Genomic DNA, 13,895 nt, shown 5'->3' on the forward strand with positions numbered 1-13,895 from the left:
GTTTGAGACGGCACTTCAACATCTGTATGAGTGAAACCACTGGATACTTTTGACAAAAATCGGGACAGCTTCGAGGCGCATTTTCTTATCTCATTCACTTTAAATGTATATGAACTGATTTTCACATGAGGAGGTGGAAGGGATGCTGGTGGAGATGAGGCAACTCTTGAAGATTGCGTTTCAACATTTCTAAGCATGACCCCGTTTGCTATTTTGATGAATCTTGGAGACAGTTCCTAGGTTTTTTTTTTTGTCACATTCGCGTTATATGCACTTGAGCTGACTTTCATTTCAGGAGGGAAATGCCGGTGGGCGTGACAGCTTGGAGAGACGACTGCCAAGCGAGAGACCAATGTTTGAGATCGGTAGCTGTGAAACCGCTGGATATTTTTTGGCTAAACATCGGGACATTTTCCAGCCTTGTTTTTGAGGACAGAAGCAAAATAAGAGAGCCAAACTATTATCTTTTCATCACCCCAACCAACACAGGCGGCTCTAAAAGATTTGGAATAGGTTTGTAGAAGGAGAATTTACTTTCACGGAGGCAAACTGGTGACAACAAATACAAAATAGGAAAGTAAAACAACATTTATTCCTTGATTAGGAGAAATGTATTGCTTCTTTCAGCTGTTATTTCTGTTGGAGGGAAGAATACAGGTGCTGTACATCCACTGCAGGGTGACAGCACAGCTGTTATGATAAACAATATTTATTTATGAAAATGTGACTTTGAATATATTACCATTTCATTCAGCGTTTGTGCTTGCTCTCCTGGACCAGTGCCTCTCTGGACATGCATCCTATAGGCGAAGAGGAGCCCCAGGTGGCACCGAGAAGAAGGCGGTAAGACCCAGCATAATGAGATTCACTGTAAATGGGATAGAAACAAAATAAATAGGGATTTTAGAACAATGACTCACAGATCTCGGTCTCAGCCGCAGCAGATGGCCAAAACGTATGTGAACACACACACAGACACCAAACAAATATGTGATTACTGAAACATCCCATTCCAAAAAACACGGGCATTTATCTACACGTGGTTCTGGATCCAGGCTTTACACACAATTCTGAAAACTGGCTGCAGGGATATAACCCGAGGTAAATGGGGACAAAACAAGACATTGTTATGGAGACGTGTCGCGTTGAAACAGGAAAGGATAAAAGAGAATAAAATTATTGCACGCTTTAACGGATAATTCACTCAAAATTATCTCCTCGCCGTCGTACTGATGGCAAAACAGTGTTGCAGCGTTCCCCTGGACAACTGAAGTAGATGGGGACTTGTTTTAAACGTTAAAGAACAACGGAAACACAACATATAATGTCTTCATACAGCTTGTGCAACGAAATCCAAGTGTCCTGAACTCCCAAGATACCAAATTGATGTGAAAAGACGATATTTACACCCTTCACGCCTGGTAAATTTCTTGACAGGGTGCTGGCTAGCACTTTTAGCTCAGCAGCTACAGCGAAGATTTTTTTCTTAGAAATAGGTGTAAATAACATCTTTTCAAATCAGTTTGTAATCTCGGTGCTTCACCAAACGTGGTTAAACCAGAAGAGCCGTATGAAGCCATTTTAATTTCATTTTTATTTACATTCTAAAACAAGTCCCCATCTACTTCTGTTGTTTAGGAGAACGCTGCAACACTGTTTTGCTGTGAAGCTCCAGAAATGTTTTGTGGATTACAAAACTTAACCTGATGCTCCATTCGTTTGGGGCTGAGTACATAATGACCGAATTGCCTTTTTTTTTGGATGAATTTATCCTTTAAGATCTCCCTCAAGGTGCCTGACCCAAAGCATGAAAATAGCCCCAGAGGAAAAAGGTGCCAAAAGTATGTGGACAGGCAATTCAATAGTCTGTGGAACAATCTTATATATATAGAAAATAAATAAATAGAATCAGGGACCAGATCAGCTTCTGTCCTGTCTGGATCTGGCTATTAAAACGTTCTGGAGCGTATTACGGCACCACTTCTGGATCCGGCACAGGTGAGCAGAGATCTTCAACTCGTTTCCAAAAATATATGTAGAAATACGAGACTCTAAAACAATCCCAGCTACAACCCCTGACCCCCTGGTAGAGACCATCAGGAGAAGGTGAGCTGGAGGCTTTAGCTTTACTGACTTACCTGAAAAAAAAAAAAAGAAAAAAAAAATGCAATTTCTGCTGGATGTAAAAGCGTGACCTTATTGGTCCAACACCCGGAAATGAATTTATATCATCTGTATGCTGTCAGGATAAAAAAAAAAAAAACAAACAAAAAAAATATTTATGGCAACTATCAGATCTTTGAGGCACTGTTTCATTTATTGTAGTAAAAATCTTCCTCATGTTTTGACTGAAATCTGGATGAATGCTTGGACAACTATTATTACTGTGATTATTATTATGACGTATGCTCACACACACGCACACGCACACACGGGAGAGGAGGGGGGGAGAAATGGCACAGCTGCAACTTTAAGACTCCGCACGCCTCCCCTCCGCCAGCTCCCACAATGGTCTTTTCCAGCTCCAGCTTATCACAGCACAATTTGTAACATGCCATAATTTTCTCCTCTCCGCCGGCGCGCGCGCGTGTGTCGGCCCAACCGGAAATCAAATGTCATTACCCGACGCGGCTAATTCAGGCGACCCCGCTCCTGCTCTTTGGTTTTCCCGGACAATGCACAGCGGCGGGGACCGGCCGCACCTTCACGGATCGGATCCTGCTCGGCGCCGCCGCTGCCTCAGCCTCTGCACCGGAGAAGAAGAAGAAGAAGCCTCCTAGGGGGGCTGTCCGCTTCATGGTTATAGCGCGCAGGGAAGAAGAGACTGCAGTTGTCATTGATCCGCTGCCAAGCCAGAGCCCTCCGCTGATAGTGAAGGAAGGGATTGTGAGTATGCACACACATAGACACACACACACACACACACTGTTGCCGCTTGGTTTTGCGGTGACCTACATTGCCCTGACTCCTGCAAGGCTCAAGGTGATTTTTATTTTTTTTTTTTTGCCCTCTTCACATCAACTCTGGACTCATGATGATGGTGGTGGTGGTGATGGTGGTGTGGGGGGGAGTAGGAGGCTCCTGTGGTGGATGGATCACGGTGGATGTAACCTGTGCATTCGCTGTGTGTGTGTGTGTGTGTGTGATTGCGCGTGTGTGCGCTTGACATTGCGAGGATCTGCAGGAAAAAAGGGAAAAAGGGAGAAAGAGAGAGAGAGAGAGAGGAAGAAATCCGGCCGGCTGTCACTGAGGAGAGAGTTAAAGGGGGGCGGGATGCAGACTGAGAGGCTGGCATGATGTAATGCACTTGAGACAATAGCCAAGGATTCTCCCCAATTATCATTTCAGAGGATGAGGAGGAGATATATATATATATATATATTTTTTTTTTACACTAGACCGCAGTGTGTGTGTGTGTGTGTGTGTGTGAGTGTGTGTGTGGTTCATGACAGTAAAAGCAGAAACAGAGGAGCTGTCATAGGAGGAACAGCTGCCCCTCCTATAAACAATATTATCACCGGCTATTATAGAGATGCAAAGGAGGAGGAGGAGGAGGAGGAGGAGAGAGCATCCTCTCCTCTCTGTCATCCATCCTCCACACACACACACACACACACACACACACACACACACACATGAATGAAATGAAATGGAATGAATGAATGAAAAAGCTGAATTCTGACACCTCTTCCCGCAAATTTGGTGTTAAACATCTGACAATATTTGCGCGCTTTGCTAAAGTTGTGGCGTGTGTGTGCGTGTGTGTGTGTGTGGGCGTGAGGCTTCATTTTATGGTTATACGTTAAAGACTTTAATACGTCTGGTGTGCGGGCGGACGGTGCTTCTACCTGTGGCAGGAGCTTTTATGCCTCTAAAAAGAAATGAAAACGATGGTGTGAGGTCGTCTTTTTTAAGGGCCGGCTTTGACCCTCCATAATGAGGAAGGTGATATCCAGGCGGCGCGGTTCAAATCAGTTACAGCCGGAGCTTTTATTGCCTTTCTTTTTTTTTGGTCACCTGGAGCCGCGCTCTTATTCAATCTGCATCGATTGATGGTTTGCGCGACCTTGCTGCAGGGGATTGTGGGCGACGTCCAAGGCTACACGCCGTCCTTTCATGTCCCCCCTCCACACCCCACCCCGTGTGCATGCAGACTTATTTTCAGTTCAGCACACACACCCTTTTTCACAGATGCTCACACACAGGTGTAAAGCGCACTCAGACACACACACACACACACACACACACTTGATGCACAGCCGCCCTCTCCCTTTCCCCTCTCCCGCCTCCCTAATGGCAGCAGAGCGGGCTGGGTGTAACTCTACACCCGTGCCATCCTCGTCATCCCGTCTCTCGTCTGTCTCATTCACTTTTTCCCTCCGCTCGGCGTGTCAGCGTTCGTATGAGGATGTCAGTCACGTCAGAATGAATGAAAACAATATTTTTGTGGCGGAGTTTAGAGATGCGGAAGCGTTTGACTCATCCTGATTTTCTGGATAATGACTGATATCGAAGGAAACAGAGCAACAGTTGTAGGTAGATTGGATGTAAATTGGAATTAATAGCTGTTAAATTACATTTTGGGATGGTATTATTGTTCATTTAACTAATGGCTCTGATGTGCTGAACTACAAATACAGTCAACCGGTGTGCTTTTGTGGTGTTTTTCCATCCCTGCTTCCTAACCAGGTTTCTGTCTTACATGTGCACTTACTGGCAAAAGGTCACTGCACCAAAATGCACTTCACATCGATGCAGGAGATTCGTTTTTATTTGATTTATTCATACTAATTCCCCCACAAAGCTCTCAGCACACCGCGGCGTCCTCGTATTGCTTTTAAATTAGGCGGATTTTTCATTTCCACGATTTGTCTCAAGGTTTCCTCACATGTGACGTCTGAGTCTGAACATTCAAACCGATATATATACGTTACTTTTAAAAGGGGGGGAGGGAAGATGGTGATAATTCAGATTCAGATAATTCTACTCATAAGAGGAAGAATGTGGCTCTCTTTTAAAGGGTAACTCCGCCAATTTTACACATTAAAGTGTGTGGAATGTGGAAAAAGTAGTATCAGCACTTTTGCGGCTCCGGAGGAAGATGCATGTGATCTGATGAATTGCCTCCAGTGATGTCACTCGTCGGCTCTGTTGCATTATGGGTAATGCAGTTGCCATGATTTAAAAGGAATGCTATAAAAATGTTGGACTCGTTATGGAGAATTTAAAAAAACAAAAGATCAAAATCAGAGAAATCTTTAATTTCACACATTTCTTTTCCTTTTCTAAACTACATTGCCCACAATGCAACGTTTACATGCAGCTTCCTCTGGAGCCACCAACAGATCTATACTACACTTTAATGTGAACAAAAGATGGTGGAGTTGCCCTTTAAAAGACTAAACGACACATTCTCCCTCTGTTAAGTCGTCCATATTGCTGAATTCTTACCGGATGCCACTCTTGGTCACCGTGCCCACTCCTTAGCTCGTAGCTTGACATGGTGAACATGTTTGCAAACAGTCGCCTGTTTACACATCAGGCAGACGACGTCAGCGTTCGATCTGAGACACCACCTGGCGAGCGTCGGTCCAATACTCGCTCACCTTCGGGCTGCGTTAGCGGTCCACCAGCTCCTGAGGGGAATATCTGGCTCTTCAGCTGCTAAATGCTCCATCGTGTTCACCTGCTCGTTGCTAACTGCGTTTGTGTACAGTGGTTTAATCAGAGTGTTTTTCACTGAAGATTTTCAGATGAAGATATACATGTGTGACTAAATAAAAGATGAGTTGAGCCTCATTCTGAAAATCCTCAAATATGGACACTTTGCCCCAGTTGGGTCACAAATGGAGTTTAGATTCTCCGCCCAAGCCCGACCCGCAGGCCGACATTTCCCGTCACTATCCTCGGGCCGGGCCGGGCCGGGCCGGGCCCTTGTTCAAGCATTTGTGTTTTTTGTATTTTTTAATAACTCAAAATAATGACTGTAATTTCCAGCTACAAAACGCGCATCTCTCTCCTCCCTCCACGTTGTTTGTGCCGCTGCGTGGTCTAACACGTGAGTGAGTGTACTCGTGCGGAAAACGTGACGTGTTGCACACGTGACGTCACTCCCCGAGACGTATAAATATATATTTTTACCAAGGAAAATGATAGTAATGCACAGTGAATTGAATAAGTAACTTTAATCTGATTAGGCTACTGGTTTGGAAATATTAATGTGTTAGATGTCTCGTTACTGAAAAAAGTGGTCAGATTAGAGTAACGCGTTACCGGCATCACTGATTGTGTAGCCTAAGAGCAACATGGAGCTTGAAGATGTAGCCTAAAGAAAAAAATGAAAACAGGAGAATTAACTTTAAACAAGTTTGGAGGAAAGTCGGAGGTATGGACCCATTTTAAGTCGTGGGCCGTGACAACATATGTGTCGGCTTTTGTCGAGTGCATTAAGTGCGGCACTTGTTGCATTATTCATTAAGATAATTCTAAACAGATTTCTGCAGTTCAAACAACTCGGAATTGTAGTTGAGAACGTCAGTTATAACAGCCCACATATTAAAAAAATGTCGGGTTTAAATCGGGTTCGGGCTCATAATTACAGCTAATGTGTCGGGTTGGGCCGGGCTCGGACACAACGTGCGCGGGCTCGGGTCGGGTCGGGCTTGATTTTTTTGGGCCCGATCTAAGCTCTAGTCACAAATAACTCTGCAACACTCAAAACGAAAATCTAGACGGATAAAAGGCACGGCAGAAAAGAGGAAACATATGTTTTTGATTTTGGGGTGAAATGTCCCTTTTTTAAAGTATGTTTTTTAATGATTCAAGACTATCAGCATGTGGAACTTTTCAGTTGTGGAGGTTAAAATACACTAAAAGCCCTCAAAATACTCCAGGCTTCTTGACGGAGCACATGATCTCAGTTCCCTGGCTGCTGCCCCGCCTCAAACCACTCACATGACGTCGTGGCAATCATGAGCCGGCCTTATTTTGTTTTACTCTCCCAGAACCCAAGCTCCTTTTTCCGATGCCAACAGATGTGTTTTTTCTCGGTGTTATTTTTCCTCGTGCATCGCTGTTGCATCACCCCCACAATGCAACAATACTGCAGGTCACAGATCAGCTCGGTGCAGCCGTGCCGTGTTCGGAGAGGATTTTCTTTTTGTTTGCTGCTCCAGCCGCTCAGTGGACTCCGGCTCGAGTGCTGTTGTATGTTCCTGTGGCAGTAATTAAATTGAATGGACTTGAATTGTTGTCTTCTTGGCAGGCTGTCTCCTGGTTGTCAGAAGTCTCTCTGGTGCAGGGAGCCATATGAATGGGATTTCTCAGCACCATGAGTGTACCGCGCAATCTGTTGTTACGCTCCATTCACAAAAACAAAAAAAAAGAAAAAACGCTGCGTCATTATTTCCCCCACCTGTCGCCTCCATGCCGATGCCAAAGTAGGAAAATGCAACAGTTTTTTTTCCCATTACCCTTTGTGCTCATCAATAAGAGTCTGTAGGTGCACTTTGCGCTCAGCGGCACGCCGAGGAATCAAACGCAGACATTATTTAAAAAGTGGAATTTCCACAGTAGTCGGCTCCCCTGGCGACCGCGAAGCGACGCGCGTAATCAGCCCCGGTGCTTCTGGTGCTGATGCGAGTGAAGTGCGTTATCATCAAAACAATTTGATCCAACAACTTGTATTCTTTGAGAGGACGGAGCTGGAATTAATCGAGCCGGGGCGTTGAAAAGCTGACCTCGTATTCCATTGAAAGATCAGCCTCCTAATGTGCCTTTTTTTTCGGGGGGTCTACTTTGTTTATAGCGCTGCTCTCTAAAGACCGTCACCTTAATGAGTTAAAGAGTTTGGAATTCCATGCTTGATGATAGCAAACCTTGAAAAACACGCGATTGAATAATTATTTCAGTCTCCAAAGGCGGCTCAACATGCGTACGGCAGCTCAGCTTATCTCCAGAGCCGCAGAGTGTCCTGCTCGGTCCCCTCGCCTGTTCTCCGCACGGTCCTCGCTCCTCCACATGCCTTTTGATGTCTCCCAGGTGGCGAACAGCGCTGAATTTCTGCCTCACACGGACGTATATATATACTGCTCGGGAACATATTGCTTGTATTTGTGTGCCGCTCCTTATCTGCTCACACAATTGTACCCATTAATGAGATTAGCTGGAGACATTCAGGAAATTAGCTGCAGCTCGCTGATTCGCTCCTGCCAAAACGGAGTGGTTCTACATAAGTGGCAGAATTTACATCTGCCTCGTATAGATAGTTCACCGCCTGCTTGAGTTTTACTCGGGGGAACTCTCACGAATCAGGGCTATTTTTTCTCTTCTTCAGCATTTTGACATCTTTCCGGTGTTTGTCCATTTGGTGTCTTCAAACTATAGATTATCATCTCAGAGATATTACTTCTCTGGAAATGCCGCCCTGACTTGAATAACAGACGTGCGGGTGAGGAATGAGAAGTCATACACAAACAATAACAGCTCATATAGGTACAGCTTCATTTTAGAATCGACGTGAACAAAAATGTCAGAAATCGTCCGATAATGCCACGTTAAAGACGGTGAGAAAACAAATCCTGGATCTGGACCAAAAGTCAGTGGGCGCTATTCTGGGCCGAGTCCCATCCTCCAGTCAAGTTTTGCGGAAATCAGTTCTGTAGTTTTTGCGTAATCCTGCACACAAACCAACTAACAGAGAGATAATCGTGATAATCGGCAGACAAAATCTCAGTGAAGGTGGTCGTGAAGGGAGAGGGAACAATCATTTTTAGATACCGTTTGAGCTGTGACATGAACTCCGCCCTATTATGTGTGTCAATCTTAAAAAGATATCTGCCAGTTACACCCCGGCAGAGGACGTTAAAAACCGAATGAACCCAAACTGAACCCAGACATCACTTCTGTATTTTCATCCGGACGTCACAGGACCCAACAGCTCCTGGTGACCTGTGACCTCGATCTTGAGAATCTGACCTCTGTCCAGAACGTATATCTCACACAGATCAGCTCTTCATACAGCTGTTTACACATGCTGACAACGGCTACACCTGCAACCATCACCTGAATGATAATTCCCACCTCCTGTCTATTTTTTTTTTTTGTTTGCATGCTGCTACGGCGATTGTGTGTTGGGCTCTGACCACTGCCAAGAACATGGGTAACCTACTACTACTACTACTACTACTGCTAGTAGTAGTAGTAACACTGTCCCTGAACACAACACCATGCAGACACTGACTGAAGGACTGAAGCTGCTGCTGCTGCTGCTGTTGGTGCACAGTCCGTGTGGATGTTGTGTAAGTCGTTGGCAATTATAAAACTCTCGGTTGAGGTTAGGAAAAGTTCACCGTGATGATTAATGGAAAGGCGATCATTAATTAGAACTCCCCCGACCTCCACACCCTTTCACTCGGCCTTGCTACACGTAGGTCACTCCGCTTTTTATGCTTTGGCACCGAACGCCGGCGTTGGACGTAAATCGCGAGGCCCGCCGCTTTGTCAAATACAGATGTAATTCCGAACGGTACCGGGGCCGCGGAAGCTGGAACGAGTCCTGGAAAAATGCCCGAAAGAAGCATAATCGTTGGCGAATGCTTTGCTGTGATTTCATCATTGTATTCAAGCGTCGCTGGATTGTGACTTCCTGCTGCCAGCTAGACTCCGGTCTGGAGCCAGGTGTCTGGGGGCTCGGATGGTGCTGCTAGGCAGAAGAAAAAAAAAAAGGGGGGGGTTCTGGATTTGGTTGCGCTGATTGGGAAGAAAAACCCTCACCTCCCTGAATAATTCATTGATTGGCATATGGCGTGGAGAGAGAAGCCCAATGATCCCTGCCTGTCTGTCTGTCTGTGTGCATTTCTTTATGCGTCTGCGGCCCACAATGTGTTCAATTGAGCGTGTTGCTGTTTCCCTCCCCTCCCGTGATTCCCGCATAATTCTGGGCCTCGCGTTTAACATCTTTAACCAGCCGCTTTAAATTCCTTCACTTAAGCTTTGTCTCTGTTTGCACAACGTTCTTAGTCTCTCGCTGCAAATACCAATTTCTCTTCCGCGAGTGTCGCTCTGACAGATAAAATCGCACGCAGTCGCTGTTAGACATGCATTTATGCTAAGCCAGAGTCTTGACACGCTGGTGGAAATTCGAGGGCAGATTTCCCAGTGTGCATTATCATAATGTGTCATGATTTTTGCATTGCAGAGGGAATCGGTCGCCGGCTCTGTGAATGCATGTGCACCAAATGGCTACTTGTAATGGGGGTCAAATTGGTTGTTTAGATGCGAGGAAGTGCTATTGTCGCTGCTAGCGGGCGCAATCTTGACAACATCTGCATCCCAGCTGGCAAACGGAGCTCTCGGATCGCACGTTCTTCGCGCTGCCCACTGCGGGGTGATTAGCGCTTGTCTATCCGAGAGGATCGCTCTGACTCACGCCTGTCGCGGCTGCTGCCCGCCTGCTGCCCGCCTGCTTCACGCTAAAAGAGAAACTACCGGCCTCGCTAGTGCAAATACTGAGCGGCGGAGGTGCGTAATTTCCCCACAATGGAGGAAATTGCCGAGTGTCGATCGCTGCGTTCTGCTCCGAGGCTTTGCGAGACAAGTTGTATTTATTTTATTTTCCCCTTTTTGTCTGTTTAACCAAAGAGGAAGGCTTGATGACATCTGAGTGACACAATTAAGCGGATGAGTGTTTCGCCGAGTGATACGGGGTGCCTTCAGTTCCCAGGAAAAGGCTGCTCGGCACGTCTGAGGGCGCAGACCTGTCGGTGCACTTTCCCCTGCGTATCCATTGATTTTTCATAGACAGTAGAAATGATTTAAGGGGGCAGTCACGGTGAGATCAAAGCATAAGGTGCAAAAAAAAAGGGGGGACCTGTATGTGCCATGAAGCAGAAAAACATCCTCCATGCGCACAGCTTAAAGGAGAGATAAAACGCCATTAAACAGCAAAAATGAGCCTGACATTTCAGGGGGCTTGTGTGTTTGTCGCGGCGTCGTGGAGATCACAGTGGAGCGGGATCACCGAGAAGTTGTGAGTGATGTAAAGAAAGATCACGGGTAAAAGTCAGATCTTGCAGTTAACCCCCCACCCCGGATCGGGAAATGAGGGCTGCCATTTTACTGCGCGATGTGAAAGATCACACGTAAAAGGTCAGATTTGGGCGTGAAGCCGCTGGAACGTGGAACCGAGAGCTGCCATTTTGTGTTTCGTCGCTGCCATTTTGCGTTTCGCGCGACAGGCAGAGATACTGTGTGGATTTCAGCAGCAACAGCATCGCCGAGAAGTCGTGCGCCAGTGACTTTTCCAGTACAAGTGTAGCAGATCGCTAACCAGACTTACAAAGAAAGTGGAAACAGCAAAAGGAAGCAGTCTTATACCTGAAAGTGTCCTTATACATACATGATTCATATAAGAAGGCTGGAATTTTCTTTTAATCGATTGTCATGAGCAACGTCTACAAGCAGCATCGACACTTTCCCCCGGAGTTTGTTTTGATGTCCACCGCCAGATGCCGTATCCATATAGATTTTTTTTTCATGCAACCAACGCCTTCCTCCCAACGCGCGACCAACATGTATTGAGCCGGCGTCGGGGAATAAATCATTACCTTCTACTTAGAATGCACCACTGGTGTCCCGAGTCTGGCTCGCCGGCTCTCCGAGCGAAAGGGATGGCACGTGTGGTTTGTCCAGCCAAGCAGCACACAGGCTCCGTCTCTCAGGTCTAAACGGCAGCGAATGGTGGCTGAATGGTGAACTGGTGGGAATCTGGACGGGTGCCTGGAGAAGATATGGGAGACCCCGTATCGCTGCCAGAACATGCTGAGGCACAGGCCTGCCATTATAAGCTACCCAGAGGGGGACGGAGTCTGGGCAGTGGGATATTGAAATCTCACTGAGTAAACCTGGCCAAGGTCAAGAAACGGAGACGCTACGGTCCACCGCTATGATTAGATAAGTATTAGGGGTATGGAGTGATGAAGGGATGAAGTTGGCATCGTCCTGATTGTTGTAGATCGAAGAATAAGAAGTAAAAGCTAATGTTAGGCTGTAAACAAGCAACATCAGCATCATATGACCTCCACATCACTGTCACTATGGGTCTTACTACACTATGCTTTACACAGCTGACTATAAGTTCACTAATCTACAAATTTGAATGTCACAGCTCAAATAGTTGGTAACTGAAGTCCACCCATTGAACAGACAGCGAGTAAATGCATCTCCATTTTCGATGTGGTGCCGTTTAATGACCCCTACAACTTCTCTCGGCTCATTTAGCCTCATTAATTTGTTAGCAGCTAATGCCCTTTAATTCAAATGTGTATTTATACTATTTATACTCAAGGTGATGAAACCAGAGGTGTAAAAATGCTAACTCACTTCTTGGTGATAGGCCTGTAGTTACTATTTGTAGGCTTAGCAAGACCTGAGAAAGGAAAAGGGTCAAAACTATCTTTTGCGTCGCTTTTAACGTTAGCTTATAGCATCAATCATGATTTTTGTTGTGTATATTTGTTACTCTGGAGGGGCCCTTCATGACATTGTGGTAAATCGAGCTATTTAGTAATCATGAAATTAAACATTAGAGAAATACATGTTCCACTGTGAGTCGTATGAGAAGATTTACATCGATTTCATCTCTGCATACAGTGTAGACGTTGGTTAGCATAGCTTAGCTTGTGCAAGAAGCAATAAGGAAATAGTTAGCCCACCTTTTTACCTTTTGTCAACTTCAACGCTGTTACATTCACGCATTATACTGAGTAATTTACATGTGTAGAGGTGGAAAAACTGGTGGTTTTATCAGTTAGCACGATGGGCATGATACCAAACAGCTGTGTGCGGGGAATGTAGAGGTCATGCTAAAGATGCTAGCTTTGCACAATTTTGCAACTCTGAAATAAATACTCTTGATTTTTTATGTTTTAATAAGTGGGCATATTTTTAACAACACTTGTTAAGTAAAGAAGACAATTTCAGTGCTATTGGAAGGTGTTTTTTGTTTTACTTTCTTCAGAGGATAATGTTTTCCTCTGCTGTTAGCCCCTATGCTAGGCTAAACATGTCTGGGAATCTCTTTCCACTGCGCTAAACTCAAATTTAAATCTGTCAGAATGCAATGCATCAAAAGTTTCCTATTAATGGAGTATCCTTAATTTACCCCTCCTGTTTTATGTTTCCCTCACCCCTTTAAATCATTATAACCCATGCTGTTTCTGAAGCTCCCTTCATCAAACGACTCTCACATGTGTGATGATGCTGAAACCCCGCTCCCTCTCCTGAACCACCAGCCGTCAGTTAGGATGACTCCGGAGGCCTCCTGAGGTCCCCGAGGGAAGCTGGAATATGGCTTCAGATATCCACTATAGCATAGATATGGTGTATTATGCAACTCGATCTAAGCTGGCCCATTAAACAGCACAAGCGTAAAATCTAGGGCAGAACGCCCAGCCTCCCAAGAAGTCTCTGCAGCTTTGAACCGCCGGGGTGACGCTGAGCCGAGCTCCAACTGTGTCAGGCCCGGTCACACACACACATACCAATAGTAATAGTGGATATTCACACATGTAGAAGACAATGACGTGGGCACACATGACATTGTTTTTTTTTTTATCACTTTTTCTTTTTTATATATATATATAAATGCAAAGAAATACTAATTGTTTTCATCTGTATGATGTCAATGTTGCTTTGGTGTAAAAACAAGACCCAGACAGAAAGACATGTTCATTTAAATAGTAAATCATATATACTAAATTAGTTTAAAACCATATAGAGAGCCATAAGATAGATCTTCAGGGTTGCAAAGATGATTAACACAATTTTAAAAAATGCGAAATTTGTTTTTTTTTTTCTCAAATAATGGCTTTTCAATCGGCCGAGGAGTTTATGTT

The 13,895-nt window shown here is 45.1% G+C and overlaps 1 protein-coding gene across 11 annotated transcripts in view; it reads left to right on the forward strand.

Moving 5' to 3' along the window:
- Positions 1–2,446: 2,446 nt before the first annotated feature.
- ppfia2 (PTPRF interacting protein alpha 2) overlaps positions 2,447–13,895 on the forward strand; it is a 180,175-nt gene continuing 168,726 nt past the window's right edge. For 8 of the 11 annotated variants that reach the window (XR_003986675.1, XM_030439557.1, XM_030439560.1 and 5 more), the window contains exon 1: positions 2,450–2,886. The gene's annotated coding sequence lies outside the window, so the exon portion shown is untranslated. Of the gene's footprint in view, positions 2,887–13,895 lie in introns of all 11 variants that reach the window. The other 3 variants (XM_030439561.1, XM_030439571.1, XR_003986676.1) reach the window with 2 other exon arrangements.

Source organism: Sparus aurata, chromosome 14 (genome assembly GCF_900880675.1).
Source record: "Sparus aurata chromosome 14, fSpaAur1.1, whole genome shotgun sequence".
Taxonomy (NCBI): domain Eukaryota; kingdom Metazoa; phylum Chordata; class Actinopteri; order Spariformes; family Sparidae; genus Sparus; species Sparus aurata.